Genomic DNA, 22,194 nt, shown 5'->3' with positions numbered 1-22,194 from the left:
AGTCTGAAGGGTCCCGACTTGTATATCCCAATATTCAATGTGGCCTATTTTGATTAATGATGAAATAGTCCATAATACCAATACTAAGTGAATAATACTGGAGTGGGCTCCATTTGTAGGTAATGAAATCATTCATTTTAATAAGTCACAAATTTACTTGGTTTAAATTATAATGGGCTGTTATTTTTCCACAGAACGCTGTATTTACCGGGGTTGGTAATTATGGCTTAGTGGCAATAGCTATCTCTGAGTATTTGCTTTTGAATATTCTGAGCAAAGCAAGCGAACAACCCAGCGTATTGAATTTTGTTGCTAAATTACATAATGCATGTGCACTGCCTGCATCTACTTTTCTGAAAAATGAAGCAGCTTTTCAACATTGATGAATAAAAAGCAAGATTTTGGAAAACATCCCTAATCAGCTGGAGCCTTGTTAGACAGCTCGAGGTTCTGCTGCAATCCAATCTTGCTGTAAAGGCAGTTGCTGTATACAAAAGGTAAAATTGTAGGGTGTGTTTCTCAATTGAATTGCAGTATGCAGAAATTATTCTGACTGCTGGAGTGTTCTGCATTCTCGGGGTGAGAGTACAAGAATGTATTGTTAGGATAAACTGTGTATAATTATTCATGCTTATTATAGTAAGAGGGTTGCGTGAAGACTATTGTATTTATGTAAGCACTTTGCAAGTAATAATTAAGATTTATAACTGCCTGAATTCGGTACTACACTGCGAAGACCCACCACTTCCATTTTGTTTTGTCCCATTTCTTCATCTTGAAATTGTAGCTATTTAGTAATAAGGACTGCAAAATATCGACTTTTATAGGCTGATTGCATAAACATTTTAAATTATTGAAATACCTATTGTGCTTGCAGACCATGATGAAATGGGGGATGGGAGCATGAGACATTGGACTCTTTATTCTATACACTTCATATTTCCATTACCTCATACTGGTGGAAACATTTACACTCAAGTCAACTGTTTTACACATTTTAATCGCATGATGTGACAGTTTGGAAGTCAAATGTTGAGAAGAATACACAACAATAACCAAAATATTCAATAAATTTGCTCGATAAATATGAAATCCCCAAGGCTTATTACTTCATAGCAGCTGTTTTTAAATGCAGCTTAGCCTCTTGGTGATATTTGTCTTGTGCACTTTGCAGTTTGAGCATCGAGCATCATTCAACTGTCATCTCTAAGACTTAATATTTTCAGTCAACCTTTTGTTATGGGCAGTGGCAAGAAAGATATATGTTATCTCCATATGGTAGTCAGCTGTGCCTGTGCAATCTTTATTTCAATCCATCATTATTTAGAAGGAGAGGTAATCTCATGGAAGAGCAGTGGAGACCCAATATGGTGTGCTTGTGTTGATCCTGACTTTGGGTGCTGTCTGTGTGGAGTTTGCACATTCTCCCTGTGACTGCATGAGTTTCCTCCGTGCTCCAGTTGCCTCCCTCATTCTAATGATGTTGGGGTTTGCAGGTTAATTCACCTCTGTAAATCGCCCCAATTTGTGGGATAACAGAATTAGTGCGAACAAGTGATTCATGGGCAGCATGGGTCAAAGGGCCTGCTTCCATGCTGTATCTTTCAATCAATCGATACAAAACTTGGCAGGCTAGATGCAGGTTGCTTTCTCCCCAGCTGGTGTGTCTCGAGTCAGTGGACATAGTCTTAAAATAAGGGGTGACTATTTAGGACAGAAATGAGAAGACGTTTATTCACCCAACTGATCATGACATTTAGAAATTCCCCATCTAAGACATTTTAGTGCACATTCATGACAGTAATCAATAGTTTTCTGGATACTCAGGGAATTGAGCGATATGGAGTAAGCGCAGAAAAGTGGTGTTCAGGTCAAAGATCAGTGATGATCTCAATGATGGAGCTGACTTCAGAGACCAGCTGGTCTACTTAAGCTTCTATTCCTTATGTCCTAACGTGTTCATGAAGGTCAGATAGAGGGAGAACAATATTCTGTATACATGCATCACACAATGCAGTGTGTGTACCGAGGAGCTCATGTAGAAATGATCCTTTGTCTTGACAAATACTGAAGATGCATCAAAACTTCAATTGTTCTATTGATGTCGTGAAAAACAAATAAGTCTTATTCGCCAAGCTCCATTCCTGTCATACCCAAAAGTAACATACATCTGAGAGTGTATAATATAAAGCATCTTAAAAAGCCTCCAAAGTAAAGGCACCAAAATCAAAGGAAGTCTTGTGGTCTTTCCTCATGTTTCGCTTGAAATGTTGAAAAGGAAAAAATGTTGTACAATGTCCTGATAATGAATGGATCTTATCTTCACGTCACTGCAATTATATCTGTCCTAGGATCACACTGTTTCTTCCAACCTCTGACAGATGCCGTCCCTCCACACACGGTGTGATGAGGCGTCTCCACCACAGAGCACTTTTCTAACTGTAAGCGACTGGCCGTGCCCTTGAATGGTGAGGCCCAGTTCCCAGCATAAAGTTATCCCAACTATCCACACAAAGTGGATGCATGTTGTCAGATTTCAACCAGACTGGTCTATTCTAGCTGTCGAGTTTATTTCCTTCTAGTTGCTGTCAGGTTTGTTTTTAGAAGCATTAATCATCTCCAGGCCATTATCACTCAAAGTGTGTGTAAAATTTAAAAAAAGCCCCTCCTTTGTATATCACCTGTGCATCATTTCTATGAAACCTTAAACCTGAGTCTTCTAGTCCTTGTTCCTAATATCTACTTTTGTCTCCCCTTATTGAAATCCGCTGTAATCATGCACCTCTATCAAATCTCCCCTCATCCTCCTTTTGCTTGAAGTACAATCCCAGCTTATTCCACCTAACTTTGTAGCTGAAGTCCCTTGTTACTGGAACCATTATGGTAAACCTCAGCATCCTCTCACATCGTTCTAAAAGTGTGTTACCGGCACTGGATACATTGTTCTAGTTGTGATCAAACCAGAGCTTTATTAAGGTTCATCATTACTTTCCCACTGTTGTACTCCATTTGCACATTTAAGAAGCCCATGAATCCATTACCTTCACTAACTTCTCTCTTGGTGTATTCTATCATCTTTAAATCTTTAAAGTTCATCATGTAAACTTCAGAACCTAGGTTCACGAGATTGATCCCTGGGATGGCGGGATTGTCATATGAGGAAAGATTGAAAAGACTAGACTTGTATTCACTGGAGTTTAGAAGGATGAGGGGGATCTTATAGAAACATATAAAATTATAAAAGGACTGGACAAGCTAGATGCAGGAAAAATGTTCCCAATGTTGGGCGAGTCCAGAACCAGGGGGCCCCAGTCTTAGAATAAATGGGAGGTCATTTAAGACTGAGGTGAGAGAAAAAAAATTTCACCCAGAGAGTTGTGAATTTGTGGAATCCCCTGCCACAGAGGGTAGTGGAGGCTAAATCACTGGATAGATTTAAGAGAGAGTTAGATAGAGCTCTAGGGAGCTAGTGCAATCAAGGAATATGGGGAGAAGGCAGGCACGGGATATTGTTTGGGGACGATCAGTCATGATCGCAATGAATGGTGGTGCTGGCTCAAACGGCCGAATGGCCTCCTCCTGCACCTATTTTCTATGTTTCCATATTTCCATATCTCTTTTTCAGCTTTCTCCCCCTAATACAATCAGTCTGGAACCCCCCTCACCTGTATCCTTCTATCATGCCACTCCCACCACATTTACAGCTTTCTCCCCCTTACCGCATTCAGTCTGCAGAGGGGTCCCAACTAGAAACATCATCTATCCAAGTCCTCCAGAAATGTTGCCTCACCTGTTGAGATCTTTGAGCACTTTGTGTTCTACACAAGATTCCAGCATCTACAGGTCCTTGTGTCTCTAGTCAGCATGGACTTAGTAGGCCAAAGGCCCTGTTTGCATGCTATATATCCAAACTAAACTAAATTAACCATTGCATTCCTTCATCAACTTTCACTGTTAATTCATCCACATGCAGTAGGCGACAATGCATCCTCCATGACAATTCTCAACATCGGTGCCCCTCAAGGCTGTGTTCTCAGTCCCTCACAATACTTCATATAAACTCATGAGTGTGTAGCCAAATTCTTCTCTAGCTCCAGGTGACAACCCCCATAGTGGATGGGTCTCAGACAATGAGTTGGATTACAGGAAGAAGATAAAGAGAGAGTGTCAAAACAAAGACCTCTCTCAATAGCAACAAGACAAAGGATCTAGTTATTGACCATACAACACCGTGGTGTACAGCCCAATCACTCTGAAGAAGGGTCGCCATCCACAGATTTGCCTGTTCATTCCCTCCACAGATACTGCCTGAACTCCTGATTTCCTCCAGCACAGTTTTTTTTACTATTTGATTCCAGCATTTTCAGCTGCTTGTGGCTATGACAGTTGAAAAAAAATTGGGGTTATGGTTTTTAATTAATTGGTGATGATTTCATGCTTTAAAATTGCACGTTTGGTCTGATGTGCTTTTCTCAATCTACAAGAATTTAAGGCAGTGGTAGTTCGCAAGACTATCAGGCAAGGTTGAAATAGGATTAAATATTGCACAAGCGGTCCAAAGGTTATTCTCGGGATTGTGATTAACTGAGAATTAACTAGTTTATTTTAAAAAATGATTAATTGTCGGTATTTTCAGCCCCACCCAACCTAATGATTACGCTTTCTTGTCTCATCTTTGTCTGCGGTTTAAAAATAAAGATCCTTGGGCCGAATTCCATGAAGACTCGGCATGATGAAATGCAAAAAATGATTTACTTTATGCAATGTCAGTTCTTGCTTTTGCTAAAAAAAAAGGTTAGAAATTGAGTTTTATATGATCTTGCTCAGCATCTGTGTCTTGCAAAGGGATTTTAATTAAAGGTTGTCAGCAATAACTTTGGAGAAATTTGCTATTTTCATTGTGCTTAACCAATTCCTTCAGGGAAGTGACGCCTTTATAAAAGCCCACTGCCGGTGACCCAGATGATGTGAGTGAAGACTTTTTCCTGGTAGACAATTTTAATCAGTCTTTTCCGCCCGTCATGCTTTTCATTCAAAATTTGATTCCTAGTACATATGATATTTTTGTGCTAGGGGCAAAGTGTAAAGGGGATACGTGGGGCAGGTTTTTTTTTAATACAGAGCATGGTGAGTGCCTGGAAAATGATGCCTGGGGTGGTGGTTGAAGCAGGTACGCAAGTGATATTTAAGAGACTTTTGGATAGGCATATGGATATGCAGGGAATGGAGAGATATGGTTCATGTGCCGGCAGGTAAGAATTGGCATCATGTTCAGCACAGGCATTGTGGGCTGAAGGGCCTGTTCTTGTGCTGTACTATTCTATGTCTTATGATATCCTTTCTACATTTTTTCTTAATAAAGGAACAGTTTAACTGATCCTGTTTGTAGTAATTTTCCTTTTGTGTTCTAGAATGGTTGCATTTAATGAAAGGGAAGTATTTTTTTAAACATAATTAAGTGTTTACAGCAATATGATGCCCTTGCTATATTGCTTGTCTCTCACCATCTTCTGTCCCTTTTATCTTTTCCTGCCTCCTCCCAGGGGAATGTGTTTTCCTTCCTCCTACATCCCCACTCATCTGCACCACACCCAACGATAAATATCAGTGGGGGAGTATTATTAACTTGGGTGAAAGTCAGTAATATGATCACACATCATAAATGCATGGAGGCAGATATCAATGTCATACAACTACAAACTCCTTTTGTAGTTGTATTTTCAATAATGAGTCACCAAAGCAATTCAGTATTAACTAGGATACAATTTGGCCATTGTTGAATGTTGGACCTAACTCCACCCTATATTAGACTGAAGATTTGCTGGGCAAACATGTTGTCCTATTAATGAGTAGCATACCTTCAGCCTCTCAAATTCATTTAAAATGGTTCATTGGTGGAGTCATCCCTTCACCGTGTCTGCTTCAATAAATGTAGGTCTAACGTTTCGTGCATTGTCACAATTCTGTCTCTTCACCCATGTATCATTCTGGTGCTCATGAGAAGGTAATCTATTGACCTGCGCTAACAATCTGGGACATGAGTTCAAGTCCATCTGCAGTGCCCCTGGAATATAAGCAGAGTTAATGAACTCATCTGTAATAAATATAGTGATAGTAACACTCACCATGAAATTGCCAGATGGTTGTAAAAGCCTATCGGGTTCATAGGTGTTTTTTAGAGAGAGATTTTTAATTTTTTTTTATTTGTGTTAAAAGCAATTGGACACAAAAAAAATGATCGACTTAGCAGTTATACAGTTTTCGTACAGCTTTAGTTTTAACATTTTATACTATTAACTAGATAGGGGAAAAAAGGGGGAATTGGAAAGAACGAAGAAAAGAAAAGAAAAGCAAAGAAAGAAAAAAACAGAAGAAGTGAAAAAGAAGCGGAGATATATCCAACTACCCTTCCGTACGCCCGCTCACCCAGCCCCACCATCGGTTTTGAGTTTGAGTTCAACCATTATGTTGTTGAAGAAATTCAATAAAAGAAGACCATATTTTTGAGAATTGATCTGGTTTGTCAGTCAAGACGAACCTTATTTTTTCTAGATGTAGTGTCTCAGTCATTTCTGTGATCCACATCTTCACTGTAGGGACTGTTATCTTTTTCCAGAATTGAAGTATACGTTTTTTTGCAGTTATTAAACCATAGTCAAGGAAGCGTCTTTGAAATATCGTTAAATTAGCACAGCCCTCTGACATTCCTAATATTAGTTTTGGATCTGGCTCCAATGGAGTTTTAAGTGTTTTAGAAATAATATTGAATATTTCCATCCAGAAGTTTTGTATTTCTATACAGGATACAAAAGTGGGAGTTAGGGTGGCTTCTTGAAAGTGACATTTATCACAAAGAGGAGCAACAGTTGGGAAGATCTTGTTCAATTTGGTCTTTGAGTGGTATAACCAATGCAATACTTTGAATTGCATCAGGCAATGCCTGGCATTTAAAGAACAGTATTGTATGTATTGTAGGCTTTCATCCCATATATCTTTCGAAATGGGTTGACCCAGCTCGTCCTCCCATGCTCGCCTATAAATCTAAGAAGGTGGAGTGTTAATATTTAGAAGGGTATTATAAATATAAGATATCAACTTGCTTGTATCGGCATGTCTATTCAAACAGTCATCTGATAAGTCAGGACCCATTAGAGAACAATCTTGTGTGTATGTTTTCACGTAATCTCGAAGTTGGAGATATCTAAGAAAATTATTGGTATTCAAATCATATTTCTCCTGCAGTTCTTGAAAAGAGGAGAGAGTCCCCTTCTGATAGAGGTCTCCCACAGTATTGATTCCCTTAGAGAAGAGATTTTGTTCAATTTACAGCTTGGTGGTGGTGCAGCAGTAGAGTTGCTGCCTTACAGCGTCAGAGACCCGGGTTCCATCCTGACCACAGCTGCTGTCTATACGGAATTTGAACATTCTCCCTGTGACCGCGTGGGTTTTCCCTGGGTACTCCGGTTTCTTTCCCCATCCAAGGGCATACAGGTTTATAGGTTAATTGGATTTGGTAAAGATTGTAAATTGCCCCTAGAGTGTAGGATAGTGCTAGTGTATGGAGATCGCTGGTCGGCATGGACACGCTGTATCTCTAAACTAAACTAAAACTAAACCTGTATGTTACTCCAAAATCATAGCAGTGTGGTTGACACTTGGTCCTTTGAAATTGCCTAGCAAGTAATTTAAGAAGCTGCTGATAGGCACATGGGTATGGAGGGACATGAGGAGATTTGTTTAACTTGATATCAAGTTCGGCACAATCATTTTAGGTCGAAGGGCCTGTTCCTCTGCTGTACTGTTCGACGTTCTATGTTCATTCAATCCAAAGACAATAAGCAATGGGAGCATCAGTCTCATCCAGGTGCTATGATTTGAAACTTTTCTCAATTCATGAATTTCCAAAACTCTGATACCGTTCAATTATGAAGTATTGCAGGTCTTGAGTATTGTTTCAACTATAGCCTAACCAGTATTTTTTACAGATTTATTATCAACCTATTGTTCTTATATTGATTTGAAACCTACAATTCATACACTGTGTTTATTTTTACTTTCATTTGTAATCTTAATGATATGTGCACCTGGCCCCCTGAAATTGTTCTGTGTCTCCATTGAAAATTTACCATGCGAAGCATAATTCTATTTGCTTTCTATAATGTGTTTGGAGTTATTTATATTGAATTACATTTGCCTCACATCTGCCATGTTCATAATTTGCTTTCATCCATCCTAATTAATCTTGGAGTGAACTGGGCTGTGACATTGTACAGGTTTCCCCGAATCGTTATTGAGGATTTTATTCAGTTAAATTCGTCACTTAACTAAGGTTTTGTTCTCTAATACAAAGGGTATGGAACACATTTGGAGACTGCCTTTGTACCAGAAGTCCATGAAAACCAGTAACATTTGGCCACCAATCACTTGCCAGGCTTTGCCCCAGCCCCTACCTCTTTGCCAACTTTCTACCCTCGACTCCTCCGTGTGAAGAAGGGTCCCGACCAAAAAACACATCTGTCCATTTCCCTCCACAGATGCTGCCTGGCCTGCTGATTTCTTCCAGCAAATGTTGTTTGGCTCAACATTTAACAATCTCTTTGATTGTATTAATGGAAAGGAGTATGTGAAGTATAGTGTGGCACAGCAGCACATTCCGGAAGTGGCGGCGCTGTTGAACGGCTGCGGCTCGCCTGCAGTCCGTCTGTTTTTACTTTTTTGTGTTGTTTTTTTTTGTCTCGTTTAGTTAAATTTTTGGTTATTAGGTTGTGTTATGTGTGGGGGGGGGGGGGGAGGCTGAAACAGGGCTTTCTGTCTCTCCCTTCGGGGGAATGCGACTTTTTCTTGTCGTATCCCCCTTCTCTGCCTCCGTCTGCGCTGAGGCCTAATGGCGGAGCTGGCGGCCTCCAACCTGCGATCGACCTCGAGGCTCCGGAGGTAGAGCCAGCCAGGACTCACCAACGCGAGGCTGGCCGTCTTCGAGCAGTGGCGGCGTTCGGGCAGCGGCACGACTCGGTGCTCTGGTGAGGGCGGCCCGGCGAGGGGCTGAGACGCTCCGATGGCAGCGGCACGACTCGAAGGCTGGGACGGCGCTCCCGTGAGGGCGGCCCGGCGCGGGGCTGGGACGGCGCTCCCGTGAGGGCGGCCCGGCTCGGGGCTGGGACAGCACTCCGTGAGGGCGGCCCAGCTCGGGGCTGGGACGGCGCTCCGGTGGCTGTGGCGGCCCGGCGCGGAGACGGTGCTCCCGTGATGGCAGCCCGGCTCAGAGCTGGGATGGCGCTCCCGTGAGGGCGGCCCGGCTCGAGGCTGGAACGGCGCTCCCGTGAGGGCGGCCCAGCTCGGGGCTGGGACGGCGCTCCGGTGGCTGTGGCGGCCCGGCGCGGGGCTGAGACGGCGCTCCCGTGAGGGCGGCCCGGCGTGGGGCGGAGACGGTGCTCCAGTGGCTGAGGCGGCGTGAGGACGGCGGCAACATGAATCCGGGGCTCGGCCGCGGGCCAGTAGGCGACATCGTCGAGAGCTCGCAGGTCACAGGCTGGTGCCTGTTTTCCGGAGCTCCCGCGGCAACAGCTGCGTCCGCTGGACTGGAGGGCGGCAGCTTCGACCACCAGTGGTCTACGCCAGAACCCTTGCACCACTTGAATCGGCCCGTTCGCGGAGCTCGGTTAGCCACGGGACTGACTTACCATCGCCCGGTGGGGTATCGCCTCAGCACAGAGGGAGAAGAGGAGGGAAGAGACAGTAACCCTAAGATTTTTGCCTCCATCACAGTGAGGAGGTGCCTGGTGAACTCACTGTGGTGGATGTTAATTTGTGTTTATTGTGTGTTTTGTTGTTTATTATTACATGTATGGCTGCAGGCAACGACATTTCGTTCAGACCGAAAGGGCTGAATGACAAATAAAGGATCTAAGTCTAAGTCTAGTACAACTATTGCCCCAGTCATTGCCAGAGACCCAGATTCAGTTTTAACTTCTGGTGCCGTCTGTTTGGAGTTTGCTGTCTGTTTGGAGTCAAGTGTAAACACATGAGTTTCCTTTGAATACTTGTCGTGTTCTCTCATTCCAAAGACCACCAGGTCGGAGGGTTAATTGACCATTGTAAATTGTCCCAACTTTGTAAATAAGTGATAAATAAAATGTAGGAGCTGTTGATTGATGGGAATGTGGGATTAGTGTAAGGTTAGCGTAAAATGGGTTGCTGATGGGCAGCATCAACACTCAATGCGCCAAAATGCCCTGTTTCCATACTGTAGCCTATATAAATAAGCTAAGGGAGGGGGGATTCACTTGAGCACCTGCGCTCTTCCAAGTGACAACATCGGCCTGTAAAGTTCAGATTGTTTGGCCTTGTTAGAAGAAGTGGGGTTTATGCTTGAATTCAATGCATCCTAACTGTGGTTCTGCTTATCACTTGCCAGGCATGATTTCTCATCATGCCTTGTAGCCGATATCCTGCAATAGTTAAGGATTTACCATTCTGCCCAAAGATACTATGATCTTTGATTCTGCTGGCCATATGAATATTAGCATCAGTGAAAAGCTCTTGAGAAACTTAACCACCATGTTAACTGGTGGAGATCTGTACTGATAATGTGTATCAATTTCCATATCATTTACATATACACATGGAAATTTGAGCTCCTCAAACTGAATACAGTCCTGTGCCATTAAATACATTTTTCATCGTCATTAAATAATCCTGCCAGCCATCCATCATTTGCTTGTTCAACGGTGACATCCATAATTAAATAAACATTAATCTTTGCTGCACATATTTGTGATGGAGAATGCTAATTGAAAATCTAAAATTGCTTCTCTGCTTATTTTCTTAGTTAATTTGTTTAGTAATTTGAATTACTTGAAAACTAGTTGAGCAGATCACGTAGCTTACATCTCTGTTGATTGTCCCCATATTTTTCACGAGCCTTATTTTTCCTTTGGTAGCTTTTCCAAACAACCCTCTCACAGTTCCCTTCTGCTCTAACTGTGAGACTTATTAATCTGGCATCTGCTTGGCCTCTTTTTACATGGAGATGAAACGCTGGCCTCTCTTCATCTTAATTTAATCGTCTGAATTGATTCTGGATTGCTCAGCGAGTCTGTGTCCGCAACAGCTGGCTCTAAATTTTTTGCTCTTTTTACTTTCATTTTATCTTGAAATCGTTACCTGTGGTAGTGGTTAAAATCATTTATTTGAATCGCGCAGTGAATCATTTTTTGTTCTAATGGCATTATATCATACATTTTGGAGGTGCGAACTTGCTCCTAAGATTACCTCAAACACTTTTGCATAACTGGTTACAAGAATCGCGCAAGTACTGAAAATTTCATAAGAAAACTTGTGGGAGAAAAATAATTGAATATTTAATATTATGAGGTAGATGCAGAAAAGCATGGATAAAATGTTGTTTGATTTTTGATTAAAAAAAACCCAATTGGTTTGGAATTAATTAACACAATAAAACATGCAATGCTGGAAGTTGAATCACAGCCAGAAAACGCCACAAGCTCTTAGAAGGTCAGACAATGTTTATGGAATGGGAAAAAGAGTTTAAAAATTCAGGTGGCGATTCAGGTCATTGAACTGCAAAATTCTGTTTCTCCCATTTTCTGTTTTAGTATTGGAATTGGAGTTGAAAGAGGACTTCTGCCAGTTGTGAGCAACTTAGGTATTGAATAGATGGACATAGTCACAAGGAGTTTTTTTTTAATACAAAATAATGTATGTAGATTTTTTTTTAAATTTAAAAATCTGTTCCAGGTTAATATATTGCACTTAATCCATTCTGCCTTTCTTATCCTTGCGTTTCATTACTCCGCTCACAGAAATGGAGCACAATTATTTACAAGGAAATAAGTTGCTATGAACATCATATTTTACAGCAATTTTGCTGCGTAATGTTGCAATTAAACATACCCAATTGCAAGGTTCCTATATTGTTCATTGCTCAGTGAAATGTTTTTTTTAAATTACACATATTTCACTTCAAAGGCATGAAGGACGTAAGGGGCATAAATTACAGTGGGTTGTCGTGAAAATGTTTCCATTTAAGTTTTTAACAATTCTTGCTTGAATTGTTTAGATCTGGACAAAATAATCAAAGAAAAGTAAAGATGACTAAAAGTTACTTAAATCTCCTGAAGCAATTGATGTGCAATGGACTACATTAAAGTGTATGCATGTTAAGTGGGCAGTGAAGCATCTGCACCTGGTATGCAGCAAGACTGTGTAAGTGGCAGTGAGGAGAATGAAAACTTAATGGCGTTTTTAGTTATGCTGATTGTTCAAGAAAGAGATTTTAACCAGATGTACCCTCAGAAATCATTTCAAATCATAGAGACACAATTCTGCAGGAGGCGAAAATGGCAATCTAAATCATGAGGTATCCTTAAACGTTCTCACTGCTGCACGCTGGCCTTGCTCAGATGTTGAACCGAAGGATTCAGCCAGGGTAGTGCCAGCTTTATGCAGTTCCTAGCCTGGAAGCCTTCAGCTGAACGGTACCAGTTTGGACCTGACGTAGTTCATTTCAGTGATCGGGAGCAGTTCTGTCGGGAAATGTTACATCTTAGGAATAAAAACCTTAAATAAGTTAATGGAAATTTACTTTCAAATATTTAATACATTTAAATAACGAAGTGTTTTCTTCGATGTTCAAGTGTTTTATTTTTAATATTTTATATTTTTAATTTGTTAATTAATTGTACTAGTTTATGATACTTTTGCAACATGCAAATGTCAGGGTTACTGACAAACATTTTTGATAGTTATACAGCTGGTAAGTAAATCTGGGGTTGAGTTCGCTCACTGCTAAAGCATTTTGGGAGGCAAGGCTTGCATATTTTGTAGTCATCTGTGCACAGAATATGGCCACTGAGGCCCCAGTGGTCTACGCCAGAACCCTTGCACCACTGCAATAGTACTTTTAGCCACAGAATGTCTGGTAACAATGGTAACAACAGGCAGAATGTCCAGATTCTGGGCTGAACACAGTTTTCAGGTGACTTTAGACTTTAGACTTTAGAGATACAGTATGGAAACAGGGCCATCGGCCCACTGCGTCCATGCTGACCAACAGTCACCCATACACTAGTTCCAGTCCTACACACTAGGGACAATTTTAGGATGCAATTACCCCACAAACCTTTGAAGTCCTTGGAGGAAACTGGAGCACCTGGTGAAAACCCACGTGGGCACAGGGAGAACGTACAGACTCCGTGCAGACAGCACCCATTGTCATTATTGAACCCAGGTTTCTGGCGCCAACTCCACAGCAACTCTAACACCACCACCTTACTGCCCCGCTCTTTCTTGACCATTGAGGAAGAATCTCACTGGGCATGGCAGCCAAGTATCAGACTGTTCAGGGGAATGTAGACAGTGCAATAAACCCACTGGATGATTCAGCCCGAGTGAGCTGGAAGCCAACAGTGATGCATGCATACCCACATCCAATAATATGTGTAAGCATCATTGTCTTAGGGCTATGAAGTGTGCAGCAACCATCTAAATATTCATCTGGAGTAACCACAAGTACCTCATGATGCAATATGTTGGTTTAACTCACCCCAAAATTACTTTTCTCCATACCTGCTGAGTTACACCAGCTTTTTGTGTCTATCTTTGGTTTAAACCAGCATCTGCGCTTCTTTCCTACACATGTTGGTTTAATTTTTTGATTGGGATTGCTTGATTAGCACTTCAAGTGTGCTGAAGTGCTGTGGGAGGGGAAAAGGAAGGAAAGTTGAGAAAATAAGTCAAACTCTTGTCTACTCAAGGGCCTGTCCCACTTGGGCGACCTCATCCGCGAGTTCTGGTGAGTTTGTCCTCGACTCATACACGCAGCATGGTCGACACGAGGTCCTAGGAGGTCTTCGTAACTCTCCTTCATGCTCGAGAGTGGTCTCCACGTACTCGAGGCCTCAGCTAGGTCGCAGCGTTTTTTTCAATATGTTAAAAAAAATGCCCGCGAGTAAAAAAAAGTTCGCCATGGAAAAAATCTATACTTTTTTTACTTGTAGGTTTAGTCGTAGTAGGTCGTCATGTTATTCGTAGGTAATCGAAGGTAGTCGTAGATAGTCTTCAACATAGTCGAAAGGAGGTCGTCTTCACTCTCCACTATTCGGTGTCCAATTTTCCTGAAGTTAGTCGTAGCTAGTCGAAGCTGGTCTTCAACAGTCGAACGAGCTCGAAGGAGGTCTTCTACATAGTCGAAGGAGATCTTCAACATGTCATTTTTTCAAACTCTCCGAAACTCTTCTAAACTCGCCAATTAGGTCGCCCAAGTGGGACAACCCCTTTACTAATATATTTACCTCTGTTCTTTCTTCGGCCCAAGAAAAATATCAGCTAGTAAATAAATACATGTGAGGCTAAAGTACACTCCATTAATGTTTCCATATTTTTAGCTGTTCAGGTCCTTACTGGTACAAAGCAGAAGGTTTAGGTTTTTTTTATTATCACATGTATTGAGGTACAGTGAAAAGCTTTGCTTTGCATGCTATTCAAACAGGTCAGATATATCATAAATACAATTGTCAAACTCGAGTACAACAGATAGAGCCAAGGGGAAGTCATCCAACTGAAATGTAGAAATTGTAAATACAGGTCCACCAGTGTTTTTTTACGGCATCCTTGGTTTCATAGCCTTTCTTGATTATCTGTTTTGCCGGTCCAGCAGAAGTCATGGCCTCCAAGAGGAGTCTTACAGTACAGAAATGGTCAGACGGGGAGCCAAGATACCGGCCCGCCAAGTCTGCTTCGGAAGTCGGCTGTGGTAACTGATCCACCGGCGGCGCGGAAGTCACAAAGAGGATGAAATTGGCCAGCTCATCCGACCTAGGCGCCACATTTTCGGAGAGAGTGGGGAATTACAAGTGTGCTCTTGTAGTTTTTTCTAATTAAAGGAGGTGCAAAAAGTACTAGAAGTAGTCAAAAAGTCAGGCAACATCTGTGAAGTAAAAGTGGAAGTTGATGTTTCAAGTTGGTGACCTTCTATCAGAACCAAGGAAAGCTACAGATAAAACATATTTTAAGATGCAGAGAAAGTGGAAAGGACAGAACAAAATAATATCTGGATGTGCTGGCAAGATTGTGCCCAAATATTAGGCAGGCAAAATGGCACAGCACAGCCAATGTAATCAAAGACTTGTCCCACTCTGGTCATTCCTCCTTCCCCCGACTCTCGTTAGGCAAAAGGGTACAGAAACGTGAAGGCATGCACCACTCGACGCGGGAACATCTTCATTCGTGTTATCAGGTTTCTGAATGATCTTTATTTGAGCTCTGGCACCATACATTGCACCTCAACCCCATTGAGGTCATTAGACTTTGTCTGTGGAACTGATACATTACGATGTGCTATAATGCTGAGAACTATATTCTGCACTCTGTATCTTCCCTTTGCTCTACCTATTGTACTTGAGTTTGAACTGATTGTGTTTGTGTATGGTATATCTGATCTGATTGAATAACATGCAAAATAAAGCTTTTCACTGTCCCTCGGAACGTGTGAGAATAATAAACCAAAAACCTATTGTTCTTCAATTCTTCCCGCTTCCCATCCCCCCCTTCCCTTCTCAGCTGTGCTCTGCTCTCTTCTGTTGCATCTGCATCCCCATGAGCAGCACTATAAGAGATCCGGTTTTGTTTCTCTGTAATTGGATTTCTTAAATATTTCATAGATGACGTGATAACTGTTGCAATATATGGTTTTTCCCTAAAATTAGGTGCACATTATGCATTGGATTTTAGAAGAAATTCAAGGCCTTGCAGCTAAATGTGGCTTGAAATTCATTACTGATTTCTCCTCAAATGGATACTGCTGCAGTATTGTTTTGATTATTCTAACAATATGTACTTCCAAGTAATTATGTTCTGCTGTTGCCTGACCTACTTGCAGCATTTTCAATTATATTTTCAGATTTTTACTATTGTTAGTGTTTTCCTTTTTTATTAAAGCCTTCATGAAGAAGCATGTTTGTACCATTTGTTAGCTTATACTACTATCTTTAATCAGACTCTGCCTTTAATCGGACTTTATCATGCACTAAATTATGTACCTTTTATCCATTATCTGTACACTTTAGACGGCTTGATTGTAATCATGCGTAGTCTTTTTGATTGGACAGCAGGGACTAAAAGGCTGTTTGCTGTACCTCTGTACACATGACAATAATAAACTAAACTCATGATGAGAGTGCAGCATCAGTGACAAGGAGAATGTAGTAGTGATTGATAATGATAAAAAGAAGGCTTCCAGCTGTGGGAACGTGAATGACTCGGTCTATAGTCAAAGAAAGGCTCTGGTTAAGACCTGATTTATTGTTCTCCTGGGCCCACATGTACAGTGGGAGTTTCAACAAGTGATCTGAAATACCTGGCAATCTCTGCATAATCATGTTGTGTGCATAGAAATGCTGGCAACAATTTTGGTCAACCAAACTTCTTCAACCTGTAGTTGGCTCTCCAAACCACTACACTTGGGCATTCCAGGTCATTTTTATTTGAAATCCTGATTCACTGGAATATTGTAGTCAATACTGGAGACCTCAAGGAAGGATGTCAACACTTTGGAGAGACAACCAGGGTCTTCAGCTAAGGATTTTTTCCTCACATTAGCAATCAAGAAGGGAAGTGCATATTAAATGATTACCAAAGAGTAAACAATTACATAACTGTTTCCAATGGCAGGCAGTGATGATCAGAAGATATCAGGTTAATAGGCAAAAGAACCAGTGAAAATATCTGGACATTTTGAGATGAGGCAGATCGGCATTCATTCAACATTTTAAAAGACAGATATGCTCAAAATTTCTTACACCCCATAAATAGAATGTAATACAAAACAAAATGGTGTTGGTTGAATTCCTTGCAGTAATACAGTAAAGCCTCGTTTTTACGGACCTCTATAATGGATTTTGATTTTAGTGGACAGACCTTATGAACCGCACCGCCAGGCTGGAATGCTGATGCCGTGCCTGCTGCCAGCATCTGTTTTGCTGTATTGAGACTTTGTAGCCTTGCAGCTTAATGTAAGGCTTTGCTTTAATGTTTCAGCTGTATAAAGGCACCTTTATCGGTACAGTTCTTGCATAGCCTAAATTTTATTGTTGGGTCTCTGCACTTGAAATGCCATATAAATATTGCACTCTGTTATAGCAGCAATAAGGGACACCATTTCCCGCCATTGTCCGTTATAACGAGGATTTCATCTTGTGGGACCTCAAGACCTGAAAATGAAGTTTAATCAGTGATGCAGATTATTTGCTGTGTGTACGGTTTTTGTTATTGTTTATACTTAGTCAACAAAGCTTGAGGTCTAGTTTTAGTATTCATTAATATAATAAGTCAGTCCACATCAGAAGGAATATTCCTCCATTGAATCGAAGGCTTATTTGGTTGTGTTTGAAGATTTTTAAATAATGGTGTTTCTGCAGTAGTTTATATCTTAGAATCAGAAAGGGAGTGTATTGTGATGCCTGAGTCTTGGTGTAGTAATAGGATATGAAAATGTAAATTGGATTAAATTTGTGCATTGTCTCTGGCAATCTTCCATTAATTGGCTTTGGATTGGCTTTGGATTGGTAATACTGTACTTGATTTTGGATGATGATGATTTGTTCTCTTGTAATAAAATCTCTCGCTTGTCTTGAGATAACTGAAATTAAGTAATAAATATTCTCAATCCAAAACTTCTCCATGCTATGCTTTTGGAATTCATTTGGCTTCAACTACATATGTTTTCATAATTGAATTTTCAAGAGTAATCTAATTGTTTTATATTACTTTCCCTGTAGTTTTTTATTATTTTTATTGAACATGTTTCAAATATTAGATAGAGTACCTTTTGCATTTCTTCTTTTGTACAGCTAGGACAAGTAACAGTGGAAAAGACACAGATATGTTAAAATTGTACAATGAGTTAGAATTTTTATCATTAGTGAGCAAGCTAAAACACAGGCATGTTCATGATAGAAGCTTGACTGTAGTTCATTGTGTGCTCAGTTTGATAAGTTCTTGAAGCCCTATGTTCAAATAATAAGTACTATCATTTACATTATTAAATACTGATATTTTAATTCCAGGCTCCTCTCCCCTTTTTCATGAACATCCTTTCATAAGAAATAGGAGCTGGAGGAGTGTGCAATGCCATTCATAAAATCACAACCAATCTGGCCTTCACTTTTCCACTTGTCCCTGATGACATTCCAGTTTTCTATAGATTAAAATGTCTCTTTTTCAGCCTCTCTTTCTGAATAATGTGACGTCCATCATTTGGAGAGGAGAAATCCATAGATTTTTGAGCCTGAGAGAATAAAGTCCTCTTTCATGTCCCACAAACAATAATCCTTTAACTTTCAACTTTGCCCCCCGAAGATACTCTCCCAAAGTGAAACATCATCTCAGCATCCACCTTACCAGCCTCCCACAAAATCATATGTTCCAGTGAGATAATGGTTCATACTTCTGAAATTGTGTCAGGATGCAATTTGCACCTCAAGGCAACCCCTTCACCTCAGGAATGAACTTGCTCAATGTCTTCTAAACTGCTTCCAATTGTTGTGCTTTTACCAACTTGTTAAACGGCATTTGGGTCATGCACGCAGTCTAACTAACGAAAGACCTGATGAAGCTGTAGAAATGGCTCCTATTCGTCAGGTCATAAGTGATAGTAGTAGAATTAGGTCATTCGGCCCATCAAGACTACTTTGCCATTCAATCAAGGCTGATCTATCTCTCCCTCTTAACCCCATTCTCTTGCCTTCTCCCCATAATCTCAGACACTATACTAATCAAAAATCTATCTATCTCTGCCTTAAAATGATCCACTCTTGGCCTCCACAGCCTTTCGTGGCAAAGAATTCCACAGATTCACCATCCTCTGCAAATAAATGTCTCCTCATTTAATTCCTATAAGAATGTCCTTTAATTCTGAGGCTATGACCTCTAGTCCTGGACTCTCGCACTAGTGGAAACATCCTCTTCACATCCACCCTATCCAAACTTGTTGATGACCCGACTACCTCAGTAGATGAAACAACGGGCACTGCATCGAGTAACAGGGAACTTCACAGCCAACTGTCCCCTCACCAGCTGAGCACGAAAACAGCCCCCCCCCCCTGCGGCAGTCCACGAGTGTGCGTCAGCTGGTTGACCGGTACCAGGCCGATTAGTGGCAAGGAAGTCATTCCATCGTTCTGCTGTGAACATCTCACTGTTGATTTTCCTATTTTGCACCTTGCACGCATGTGTGCCGGTATCCCTGCCGGTCAGGAATCTCACGGATGAGCGGTGCACGGTAAATTGGGTACACCGTCTAATCAGAGGACGGTGATGTGGGACTTGCGCAAGATTCGGCCAGGACACAATTGGTTATGCTGCAGCCAATTTAATGTAAGTTAGGGTGACACACAATGTTCAAGGTTAGTCAGTAAATTAATGTTTAATTACTTATTCTGTTGTTATTGCTCTGGGCACGCTTGTATATTCATACTCCATCCCTTTTGTAATGAAGGCTAACATTACATATAACACCTGGTGTTGAAGATTGCAACCTTGATGTGGTCCGCCCTGTTTCGACGAATGCAATCAACCCGGCTTGCACAATCAAATAAGATCAAATAGAACAAGCTGTCCTATAACTTTGGGCTGTGCACGCCATACGCAAGAAGAAGAAGACATATAGCACCTTCATTATTTGGTGTAGCTGAATGCTAATTTTCAGTGTTCCATGTACAAGAATGCACAGATCCGTCTGCGCTGCAGTATTGTGTAATCCCTCTCCATTTAAAACAATATTCTGTTTTAGTTTCATCTATTGTCATGTGTACCAAGGTCCAGTGAAAAGCTTTTTTTTGCTGCGTGCTATCCAGTCAATGAGAACACTATACATGGATATAATCAAGCCGTCCACAGTGTGTAGATACAGGATAAAGGGTATGCTACTGCTGAAATAAAGATTTAAAAGAGCGGAGCGATTGTGTTGTATGATAGCAGATCCCCTTCTGGGACAAGCCTTTAGCCCCATCTTTCCCCTGTCCTATTCTGCCTGCCAAGCAGTTAATCTTTTATTTTCCTAGGTTCTACTTCACCTGCCAAATCTTTGCTCGCTGACTATCCATAATCCTTTGCAGAAACATTGTATCCTCCTTGCAGCTTGCACACCAATAGCTAATGTAACTGAGCACCACCTCCCCAACTTTTGTATTTGTTTCTCCTAGCAATGAGCAAATACATTCTGTTAGGTTTCCTGGTGTCTTGCTGGACCTGGATACTGGCCATTGCAACTCATATACTGTACAAGGACACCCAGATTCCTCAGCATCTTAGAGACCTGCAATCTCTCACCGTGTGGATAATGTGCTTATGAAATGTTTCCTACTGAGCAGTATTATGCTTTATTTGCCAGATATTTTACTGCACACTTAGCCAATCTGTATCCTTTTATAGCTTACTTAATCCCTCATTACAACTGACTTTCCTACCTATCAGGGCATCAATATATCTAATCCTATAAGAGCAACTACTTCTTGGGTATATACATCCTAGTTATTTATATAAATTGTGAATGGCTGAGGCCCTAGCAGTGATCCCTTTGGCACACCACTCATTGTGTTTTACCAACTAGTAATAGACCAAGTTATTCCACTTTTCTATTTCCAAAACATACAGCTGGAGAAACTCCACGGGTCAGGCAGTATCTATGGAGGGAATGAACAGAAGATGTTTTGTGTTGGGACCTTCTCCAGACTCTTCTCTAGAGTCTGAAGAAAGGTCCTGACCTGAAACGTCATCAGTCCATTCCCACCATAGTTGCTGGTTAACCGGCTGAGTTCCTCCAGCACTTTGTGTTTTGCTCAAGATTCCAGCATCTGCAGTTGCTTGCATCTCCAGTCCTATTAATATTATAGTATGAGCTTATGTTTTCCATAATAAGACTTGATATGGCATCTTATCTAATAGCTTATAGAAATCTCGCGTAGAACATCCATTGTTATGCCTTTATCCACATGTAACTTCTAATGCCAATAAATTGGTCCAACTTTATCTCCACCATGAATTTGGCTGAATGTTGGTATTTTCTGGGTGACCTGCTATAATGCCTTCAATACTAGCTTCTAATAATTTCCCTTTGACCGACAATAAACAAACTGGTCCATTAGTTTAATGTAGCTAACTGGTCCATTACATTTCTGCTCCCTTTTTCAATAAAGGAGTTAATTTTTTGTTTTTTATTTAATGGAATCTTCTCCGAATCTTGGGCATCAACTATTGCATCAATTATTTCATGAGTCCCTATTCAAAGACTCTTGAATAAAGTTCATCAGGGTAAGGGTGATTTTTGTGTCAGCCGCTCCAACAATTTGCTCAGTACCACTGCCCCCGTGATTATAATTTTACTGCGTTCCTCCCTCCTGTTCCATTATTCTTATTTCTGGGTTGTTGCTTCTGCTTTACACAGAAGACTGGTGAAAGATACCTGTTTAATTCACCTGTCATTTTCCGTACGTTCCATTATTAATTCCCCACACTTCAGTCTGTGCATGTTAATTACCTAAAGTGAAGTTCACAGCCCAGTCATCAGTTTTTTCTGGAAGCATTAGTTTAAAAGTCTGGAATCCACTGATGTATATTGGTGAAATATTTTGTTACTTCCACTGAATTGAAATAGTTCTGAATTGATGGCCTTTATGATGCCGGGTAAGTCTCATTGATCAACCATGGTGGAAGTCACTATCTTCCATATAAATATAACCTAAATATGTATTTCTCTGGTATTGTAATTCTTTATGGAACTGTGAATAAAATATTATTTTTTTAGAAAGTCATTTATTATCAATTTCAACTCTGAAAATTACATTACAAATTCAGATGTGGAATTAATTTGAGTTAAATTGTATATACTTCAATATGAACATCTAGTGGCTTAATAATATAGGTAGATGTTTTACCATTTAATCTGGCACTTTATTTCCACCCTCATTGACATTTATCTATATCTGTATGAGAAATTCTATTAACTTTGTTGAAAAGCTCGATTAAAAATAAAGAGAAGCTTATAAAGTTAAGGAACTATATTTTTATTTTTAATTAAAGAAGCCATTTTGACAGCTGGATGAAATAATGCATTTATTTTATCCTGAATGCAGATTAAAATGCAGTGTAGATCCAGTAAGGAAGCAAGAAAATAGGACA

At 40.7% G+C, this 22,194-nt stretch overlaps 1 protein-coding gene across 12 annotated transcripts in view; it reads left to right on the top strand.

Moving 5' to 3' along the window:
• The window catches only part of plekha5 (pleckstrin homology domain containing A5), a 249,979-nt gene that overhangs the window by 124,026 nt on the left and 103,759 nt on the right, over positions 1-22,194 (top strand). The window lies entirely within an intron of this gene.

Source organism: Amblyraja radiata, chromosome 21, assembly GCF_010909765.2.
Source record: "Amblyraja radiata isolate CabotCenter1 chromosome 21, sAmbRad1.1.pri, whole genome shotgun sequence".
NCBI lineage: Eukaryota > Metazoa > Chordata > Chondrichthyes > Rajiformes > Rajidae > Amblyraja > Amblyraja radiata.
The sequence above is the reverse complement of the archived record's forward strand: the minus strand, read 5'-3'. Positions and strand labels throughout refer to the sequence as shown.